Raw genomic sequence first — 10,367 nt, forward strand, 5'->3', positions numbered from 1 at the left:
GTTACTAGAAGCACAAGAAACACTTTGCTACAGCTAAGAAAAGCCTTCACATCATTACGATTTTAAAGCTTCATGTTGTTCATGCTGCTGGCTTAGCAGCCTCCTAACTGTGCTGTAATTTTTGTAGCTGCAGAAAATGGTATGTTGCAGCTCAGAACTGTTTGGGAGAAAGTATCTACTGCATACAGATGGAGGGGTTGGGATTTTTTACCCCCAGGAGGGCTCTCTGAAATGGAATATATCAAAAGCAACCCATAAACTTTTCATATTCTCATATAAAGATGCTTGCATGTATCCACACATGCACATTTTGACACACCACTTCGTTCTGACTTATGTCCAGTGACAGCACTTCATCTTGTGGGCCAAGTTTGCTTTAGCCATTTCTTTTCCAGACAGAGCCAGCCTAACATCTTCACCTCACTTCTATTCAGCTAGCCTGCTGAGAGGTCAAAGTTCGAAGTATAGTTTCCAGAGACTCTCTGTATAATCAGTACCAAGGTATAGTCACCTTCAGCAAAATTATCCAGGTCATCTTGCCCCTAGGAAATCTGGAAAATGGCCAAAAAAAAAAAAAAAAAAAAAATCCTTTCCAGAAGGTTCAAAAGCCTTTGGATTGCTTGTCACAAGGCGTGGGAGAAAACACTATCCTAATGCTCTGCTTGAGCTTCTTTCTGTTGGTGGTCAGCTGGTGCTGCTGACCTGGACCCCTCCTCAGACAACACAAAGGGTTACCTGGCAAATGTTTGTACAGTGCTTTGCAAACATGAAATGGAGATTTGATGCAGTCCTGCTGAAGGCTGCAGGCTTGTCTAGGAGAAATTGAAGGCAAGATCTGCCCTTGTTACATTGCATGTTTTTCCTCTCATCAAACAAAATTGCCAAAGTGCAGAGTGTTTCATTGGAAATCACTTTCCTCAGAGGAAGAAAGCGAAGCTAATGAACCTGGGAAAGGAAAACTCAGTGTTAGCAATACAGAATCTCTCCTATTCATGAGGAACCCTCTGTTTCAGCCTGCCAGATTGAACAGTCATTATTAATCTCATTTCACAGCACTGATTACATTAACATTATTCTTTTGTATTGTACAATGCTATGTAACACTGAAACCTTGAGGAGACAGAAGCTAAACAGTGAGGCTAAGAAGAAGAATCCATTATTCCACAAGCTAAAAAAATCTGACCTGTGGCTGCTGCAACTTGAGCAGGAAAGATCCACTTCCTAATAAACTATTCAGAGAGAGGGAGAAAGAGAGAGAGAACAGGCTGAACCTTTTACAAGATGCTAAGTGCAAATTTTTTCTTGGCTAACATTTTTTCAGTCATGACAGCGCTCAGTCAATTCCAGATGAAAGCAGCTGCTTCCCTAGAATGGGCTGCAGCTTTCCTGACTTCTGTCTCTTGGCCTCATGTCTGTCAGAATTCGATATACAAACTTTCACTAAAAAGCATATGTAAGCCTTTTTTTTTGCTTATGAATATATTCTTGCAATAATCTTTAAACCTACCACATGTTCCATTGCCTCAGAAATGTGTTCTCTGTAATACCTTTTTCCAATATTCTCTTTATAACTATTCAATGTGCGGCTTTTTTACTTATTTTTATTGTACATGTAAATTCCATGATATGTTGCTGTTTTCTGTCATTAGGTGGATGTTATTTGATTTTAGCATTCAATTACCATTAAGAAAATGGAAACACTGAGGCACATTCAGACTTTTGGCACTTTTGCTTATTTTCACAAATCCTATACGCTGTTCTTGTTGCAGAACCCATTTACAAAGCAAGTAACATTTCAGGGCCCAATTCTATCAAGTGCTGAGTACTTCCAGCAAAGCGCTCGAGTCCCTTTACAAAGGGACCTAGGTAGCAAGGTCTTTTTTGGTATTAGATTCTCCTTCAAGGAGGTGTCTGCGTTCCCACTTATGTTTAGAAAAGTCAATCTCTCGGCAGCAAAACCTTCTCTACAGGATTTCCTATTGACCGCACTGAGCTCCTTCTGCAGCATGCAGGCTCTTGCTACCTCAGTCTGACTTGCTGAACTCTTCCCTCTCACTTTGTAGGCAATTTCACCACTGTACTCAGGGAAGTGAATTTTGCTTCAAGATCTGCTAAATCCCTTTGCTCCATGTAAACTGCAGGGCAGAAGCATTTCCCAGCACCCAGGCCTGGATGTCTGAGCTACCTGACTACGCTGCAATGAGAGCCACCACCTTATTTTGGGTGCTTAAAAACTGAGAAATCTAAAAGCAAAGGCAATCTTTGAATATGCTGTACTTTAAAATCAGTGAGTCTGTTTGCATTTTGCTTTCTGCCTCCTACTCCTTCACAATCCATCTGTTGGATTTGTACCAGCAGTCAGAACCACATGACTTGCACTACAGGATGAAATGACTTTAAATGGCAACGTGGCACTAGTACAGCATTAACATCTCAGCAGCAGACACTGTGAGATTAATGTCACAATTAGCAAGTGGATGTTTGATATCTTAACCTCAAGGATTCATTGGACTTGTAAATCTGTAGGGGCTCAGTTGGGTGTTCAGTTGTTACAGATCACAGAGATAATGTAAACAGGCATTTACTGGGGCCTGGCGGAACCAGAAGGTTTCTGTTTGCACAAACAGTCTTTTTAAAAGGTAGAAATCTTGTTATAATATAAACACCAAGGTATATGCAGATAAACATTGTTTTATGGAAGAAAAATTAATAAACCTAAATTCAGTAAACAGAAATTAAAAGCAACTCCATATTAAACATTGAAAGGGGAAAGCAGCAGCTCCTTCATACTTGTGAGCTCAGAGATGATAAGTTTAAGCAAATACTGTGGGCAGAATTCCTCACTGTTCCTGTCAACCTGAAGAAAAATATAAATGAGAACGGCAAAATACTGAGCACTATCACCTGTGCAGACCCTGAGCAGGGAGGACTAAGGCATAACAAGCAGCCCTGATTTTGAGAGAGCTTTCTGGCTGCCACCTGGAAGTTAGTGCCCACAGGCCCCACGGTGTACCTAAACCAAACAAAAACCACTTAGACCTTGCAGGCTCTAGCCCTTAATGATGGGGGTACTACTGCTCTCTGCTGGTGCAAAGTCAGACTTAGTAAAACATTGCTGCACGCAAACCAACTCGGAGAAAATGAATGCTGCTGCCTAGAGCTCTGCAGAGAATGGGCATTCCCCATCAGGGAAGATTTTGAGATTTTCAACATTTGTCTTTGTTTCTGTTTTTAACAGACGCTGGTAGTTCTTCACACATGAAAAGGGAAATAATTGGCATCGATCAAAATATTTTATTTCAACAAAACAAACTTTTGTCTGAGCTTTGAAACTTTTCAGTTATAATATGCAAAATTAAAAAAATAAAAACGGTTTTGAAAGGGAGAAAATGGGTGTTATTTAGTCTGAAAATGTACCTGTCCTTCATTTAATTCCTTTCCTTTGAGCCTGGCCACTTTCACCTTGTTTGTCTGGTTCCTGTTCTCTGAAGCCCCAAAATTGTTATACAAGTATTTTCTCTGCCTCATGTGGCTTTTCAGAGGGAGATTTCTTTAGAATTTCAGATTACTTACAGTATGAAAAACAGTGGCTGTAAACGAGCTCTAAAGTAAATGATAGTTCGTTTATTCCAAAGAAGTAGTGTAATGTATTTTACTAAGATCTAGCTGTCATTTTACTTTCATGTAAGTTCTACTTACAGTTTCTATTTAACTAATGGCTTCTTTTTTTCAATGGAAGAAACCCTGTTTTTTCTAACTGTTCTCTACTCTAAGCACTGAATTGAAGCACATTCGATTAAACAACAAGACACATTATTCAACAGGGTCATTATTGATCCCATGTAAAATAAAAACAAGGAAAGAGAGAAGAAAATAAACTTAGACATTGACACACACATATACATAAAAATTCAGTGGAAATTCTTGAAGACCCAACATATAAACTGCTAATTGCTGTTCTATTACTAATACAATATATAGTGAACATCAATTTTAAGCAGAACTCCTAAACAAGGTTTGTATTGGCTTTCCAATAATAGCACAATACGGGAGAAAAAAGTTACCGGATCAAACTAAGCACAAGGAAAAAATATCCCCTATAGTACATCACGTTATTGATGTTAAGCAGAACAACCCACTAACTTTTAATTCATGGTGAGCTCTGATCAAAACTGAGTGGCATGACATGATCCACCTATAACTACAGTGGGTGTAGCTCACAAACCAACTAACCTCCTGTTTTACAGGGAAAACATACACTTAAGAGAGACATTAAGGTTTCCTTTTTACAAATCTCTATTCGTAATAGGAATAAACATGATGTCCCCTTAAGCTGCAGCTCTTTAGCACAGCTTCAGTCAACGCACACAAATTGTAAAAATATCCTCAGCTCTACTATATTCTTTCCCCTCATAAACCAAATAGAGTTATCCGTCCATCTCACTCCTCTCTACACATCCTGCTATCACAAAAGCAGCCACTGAACAGTGGTGCTAGGTAGCAAATTGTAGTTTTGTATCTTTTGAGTAAGATCCCATATGAATGCATCTCCTGGCTGTGTAATTTCATTTTACAGCTTCTTGCTCCTGTGTGGACAGGATTTGCATCCATGGGTAAACACAGTTAGCGGTTTTGATCAATGCGTGTTCAGCATGTAAGTGCCCTTGGATCTTAGGTCTCAGATGATCCTTCTATGTGCTCCTTCAGAATTTATGATTTGTTTTTAATGGACTGTACCAAGGATAAGAAGCTTTCGCAATGCTCATCATCAGAGTCTCACTGACACGTAATGTGTCTTATAGATACACATTATAAGGAGGGTATATTATCTTTTCTGAGTGTCTTGCAACCTTCATTGACACTAATAAGATTTACATGTCCCAGTGGGTGAAAGAATGGACTGCAGAGTCTTTAATTCAATTTATTAGAATGAGTGGCTGACTCAGAGTTGAGAAGGAGCATGACCTTTCCACATCAGTCGTTTGCTCCTAGGGCCAATGTAGAAAAACTCCTTGTAATCCCCAGGGAAAAAAATATTCTTTGGGTGGTTCTTGAGTGGCTTTTCTGGCCATTTTGGGCCTAGTACAGCGGCTCTACAGTACAGCAGTTTCACGTGCTTAAACGGTTCTTTTCACGTTCTCAGCGACTGATGTTTTTGCTAAATCAGGGCCCTGGGAAGTGTTTCAACTTCAAAGATAAAGCAGTGCAAAAGTAAGTACATCACAGGATGACTTGTTTCCTTCTCTAGGACTTTGCTTATTGCCAGTTCTCAAGGGAAGAGTTGAGATTTTTTTTTCCCCTCTTATGATAAAAGGAGTCAAACATTGGAGCAGGTTGCCCAGAGAAGTTGTGGATGCCCCATTCCTGCAAGTGTTCAAGGCCAGGTTGGACGGGGCTTTGAGCAACCTGATCTAGTGAAAGACGTCCCTGCCCATGGCAAAGGGGGTCAAATTAGCTGATCTTTAAAGGTGCCTTCCAACCCAAACCATTCTATGATTCTATGATCCTTAATGCCTCTGGATGCTTCCCAGGATTAGGCACAGGAAAACAGAATGAATGGGGATGCAGTAAAAGGAAGCAATTAGTTAAAAAAAGAGGAAGAAGACTGACAGAAACCTAGGAAAGGGAAATCTAGAATGCATGTAGAGACATCTAGTCGCTGAAGTGGTCCATGTCCCAGATAAGACCTCATGGATGTTTCACTTGTAGCTTTTGAATTTCAGAAAAGGTGAAAGTAGTCAAGGTCTAGTCTATTTCTTGAAATTGTAGGGATAATAATATTAGTAATCGATCAGACATAAAAAATAAAACCCTAGTGTCATTGCCTATATAGAAGCCCTTTTAGTAATGTTTAAGGTTGACGCACAGCGCTTCACGCCCTTTATGTAACAGAGGGACACACCATCAGCACAAGTTCAACGCATGAACAAAATGATCTCACACAGCCAATTGAGCTGGATTTGCAGTGCTATAGAAAGCAAAGCCTCTCTGTGAGGTTTTGGATGCCAGTTTCAAGTTAAAGATGGGTTATTCCAACATTCATGGACTATCAAAGCCACGTGTACAATACTGTAACGATGGTACAAACTAAAACCAACTTAATGGCAATGCACTGAAAGCTGGCAGCTTTTGAGCATTCCTTCCGTAGGTTAATGATGCCTGTTGAAGAGTTTGCAAAGTAAGCAAAACCAATAATGTTCTTTGTAACAAATCCATTCTTTTCTCTTTTGCTTCCTGGAAGAGTCCATACCCACAGTAAATGCTGAACAAACTTAGGAAATGGAATATACAGAATTGGAACCGTAGTTCTTGAAATGAGAAGCTCAAAGAGAGTTACAAAGAAGTGTGATGTCAAATGCAGCGAATCTTTTGTCATCTTATCCTATTGCAGTGCATGCATTCCTGGAGATCATCTGAAGTGCAAGGGCAGGGATGAGATTACCGGTTTGATACCACTACTACCCCAGAGTATCTGTACATGCCACATATGTTGTGCCTAAGCATCTTGTTATGGGCAAAGGAAGGACCACACCTTGTACCGGAAGCCAAAATTTTATTGTTAATCTAATTTAAAGATTTGACTGTATAACCAAAATACAGGAAACAGTTGATGTTAGTTATTTTAAATGCAGTTTAAATTTTCCAGATTAAAAAAATATAACTTATCAACAATATTATAGTTAAAAGTTGCAATAAAAACCCCCTCCTAGTATCTAATGCTTTTTCTCTGGTGCTACATTTACCTCTCCACTGCTCCTCTAGCTGCCTTGTCTGAGGGAAGAGGTGTGACAGCAAGTTGTCCTCCTGAGATATTTGCTGGCAGGAGTATGATGTTCATGGTAGGTTTTTTTCTCCTCTTTGCTAGGAGGAGCGTGATGTTGATGTTGATGGCTGCTTCCTCCTTGCTCTAGGGGCCACTTGGGCCCATTTTTTTATGTTTATTAACATGCTCTACACTGATTTTTCTTCCTTGGCCCACAATTCTTATGTTGCACCTAACTTTACTATTTATGGTAGGGCTTATACACATAAGACAGTTTTGTTTTTTGTTATGCCTACAACCGGTTTTACCCAGCTCCTAGGTTAGCAGTGCCCTCACTGGTGAGTTACCGATGGCCCTGGGGCCTTTGGTGTTATCCTATGCTCAAAGCTTAACAGCCACCACTATCGCAACATAACTTTACTTCTTTATGCTGCATCATTAGTCTAGGGTCACAGATAGTTCATTCTACACAGCCCAATTACTTGTTATTCCTATTTATATTAAACACTTTTAACAACAGACTTTACACCAATTATACAAAGCTAAGCAAAACTAAAACAGAAAAGGTGAGAGCCACCTGGACATTATACAATTGCTGACACAGATAAACAAGCTGAAACAAAGCTCCAAGCTAGTTGAGACCTGACAAGCTCTCAGGCTTGTGTTACCACAAAGCCTGTGGCTTATTACCAGCAACAGCAATACTGTATTTACCAATGCATGGGGCTACACAGGGCATTAACTAAGAAGGAGAAGAGATTCCAAGGGATCTGGTAAGAGATCCCAAGGGATCCAGTCCTTTTTTTACTATCTAATGATTAATTTTACATCTCTGAAACGTACTGTACTTGCAGTGAAAGTTAGGATGACAGCTGACGATAGGATTATGTTTTAGACAAGAACAGTTTTGAGAAACCTAAATTCTTAATGCATCATGGAGAACCCTGAGAAAAAAGGAAAAGGGCTCATCTTGGTCTAAGGTCCTGCTTTACCTTCTGTCATTCACTTCTCGAGGACTGGACCCAATTTCTAGCCTAGGGTAGATTTAAAACTTGGAGTAGGGCTAGAATTTGGGAAAGTGCAGGCTGAGCAGCCCAGGTTCCTGCTGCATCCTGGAGGTCCCCCGGAGCTGGGAAGAGGACTCATGCCATTTTCCTCAAAACTATTTTTCCTTAACCCTTTGTTGGCTCCTGTCTCATGCCTACCTTTACATTTTGAAATGAGGTAGGACCACGATCAGGTTTACAACTAGGGTTTTGGAAAGCAGGCTCATGAGCCCAGGTTCCTGCTGCAACTTGGAGGTCCCTGAGTGCATAGAATAGGTTTCAAACTGTTGAAGACACCTTTTCTTCATCATTCTCTGCTCATGGGATCAACTTCTTTTCTAGCTAAGGCAAAAATTGCAGTTAGGGTTAGGGATTGGGAAAGTTGTTTTCTATTATTTAGTGTCTTTTCTAAGGAAAGTGCAGGCACGTTCCTGGGAAGATTGTTGGAAACCTCTGGCTATCTTTTCTCTGGAAATCATGTTTCATGTTTCCATCTGGTCTCAAAGATTTCTTTCGCTTGTGAATAATAACCCATTTTCAACAAAAATGGGAAGACGGTTTTTCTGTGTGTACATGGAGAGAAAAGTATAAAAAGTCTACCATGTACGAAAAACAGATGGTACAGATATCAGAGTCTTCCCTCTTCTTCCTCCCCTCCAATACAGCCTGTTCACTGTAGTCCTCCTCACACCTCACTTTTTGGCCCCCCCTGGGAAATCAGGCGGAGTTCAGGTCGCTGCAGGCCTACAGCAGGGTCAGACTTCAGTGCGAGGTGCGTGCTGATGCAGGTCTGGCACCGCTAACCACGGGTCGGTGCCTGAAGTTAGAAGCTCAGTGACTGCGCGAGGTAAATTCGGAGATACTTAACAAACTTAAAGGATTAGCCAGTCTTGAGAAGAGAGTGATCCAGCTCACCGTCTGGGGTAATCCAGCCCAAGCGGGATGCAGGTGACCTGGATTACACCCCACGTAGTCAGAGCCGTCGCACTTGGACATGCCAGGTTCCCTAAAAAAAAAATTAAATTAAAGATGAACACTTTGTCAGCAGGACAGCGGGCTCCCTCTCCCCGCCCTTTCCCTGCCTCCCTCTGCCAACCGAGCTCCGTGTCTGCGTGTAGGAAGAAAGCAGAGCGGGGGGACGAGGCCGCACTCCCCGCCGCGGCCTGGCCCGCTGTGCCCGCCCGGCCCCGGCCCCCGCCTCCCCGGGCCCGCAGGCCCCAGCGGCGGCCCTTGGGCGCAGCGGTGACACTGCGGCCCCTGGCGGCCGCGCCTCACGGCCGCCGGCGAGGCGGGAAGCGGCGGGCGGCCCCAGGGGAGGCCGGGCGGCCCCGCCCGCAGCACGCTTGCCTGCAGCGCTGGGTACAGGCGCTGGGTACAGGCGCCCGGCCCGCCCGCGCTCCCCGCGCCCGGGGGTGCTGGTTTCACTGGGAGCCGGAGGTGCCGGCTGGGCTCGGGGAGGTGCCCGCGCCCCCTGCCCTGTCCTCACAGCTTGGCCCTCCAGCCCCCTGGGGAGCCCAGTGACACCGCCCGCAGCCCTTTCTCTTGGAGGGTCACAACGCCTAGAGCTCGCTCCTGTCACTGGTTTGCCAGAAACTCGGGCAAACTTAGGCCGGCCTAACTTCTTGAAGCATAAGTAGGAAATCCAATCTGTACAGTCTTACCTGTATGAACTTTGAGGCTACGGTGTAAAGTCCGCCCGATTTCTTAGGCGTTTGCTTGAAGAATATGTTTGAGAGATGTGTCTGTTCATGGATTTGTTTCTTAAAGACCTTGGCTTTTATTATGCTGCCAAGGCATCCAGAAATTAATGTTGATGTCACCATAGTTCAAATTATTCATTTTAAATCAGATTTATTGCTGGAAATGAATCCAGAAACCTTACCACTGGAAATCCATTATTTTCAATACAAACAAGGAATTAATCAAGCGAAGCATTACAGATCAGGCAGCAACAGAAATCCAGACAGTGCAAAACGTATTTTAGCTCTCCACTTCCTACTTCTGCTGGGAGACCTGCACACACCGATGACCTTGCTCATGTGGACAGCTTTGCAGGACTGCTGTTCAGTGACCAAGTTGCCTATTCTAGTGTTTTCAATAATTAGATTAACCAGAACACAGTGAGTGTATGGTGAAAATTAGATCGAAATGTATTTAAAAAAAAAAGAAAAAAACGGAAACATTTTGTCAGTGATCAGATTTCAAAAGTGAGTGTTGTTTCAAAACCAAATTTCAAAATTCAGTTGAATATATTTAGAACTCCCATTCTGTTTAACATAGTTAAATATTTTCTGTAGTTATAGTCACAGTAAATCAGGAGGAGTTAAAGGGGAGCCGTTCTTCATCAGCAAGTTCTTTGCATAGAGAATGCATCTCTGCGCCAAAGTCCCAACGATGTGTTTTTGCCACGAGGACTGGTGGGTTTACATCTGCTCTGCACTGGTGGAAATGACTGCTGCAGTCACAGGGCACTGGAGAACCTGTCCAGCAGCAGGTCTATTAATTATTATTAAAAAAAAAAAAAGTCTCATCTTTAACTGTTAAAAAAAAAATGTTTC

Source organism: Gymnogyps californianus, chromosome 1, assembly GCF_018139145.2.
Source record: "Gymnogyps californianus isolate 813 chromosome 1, ASM1813914v2, whole genome shotgun sequence".
NCBI classification, from domain to species: Eukaryota; Metazoa; Chordata; class Aves; order Accipitriformes; family Cathartidae; genus Gymnogyps; species Gymnogyps californianus.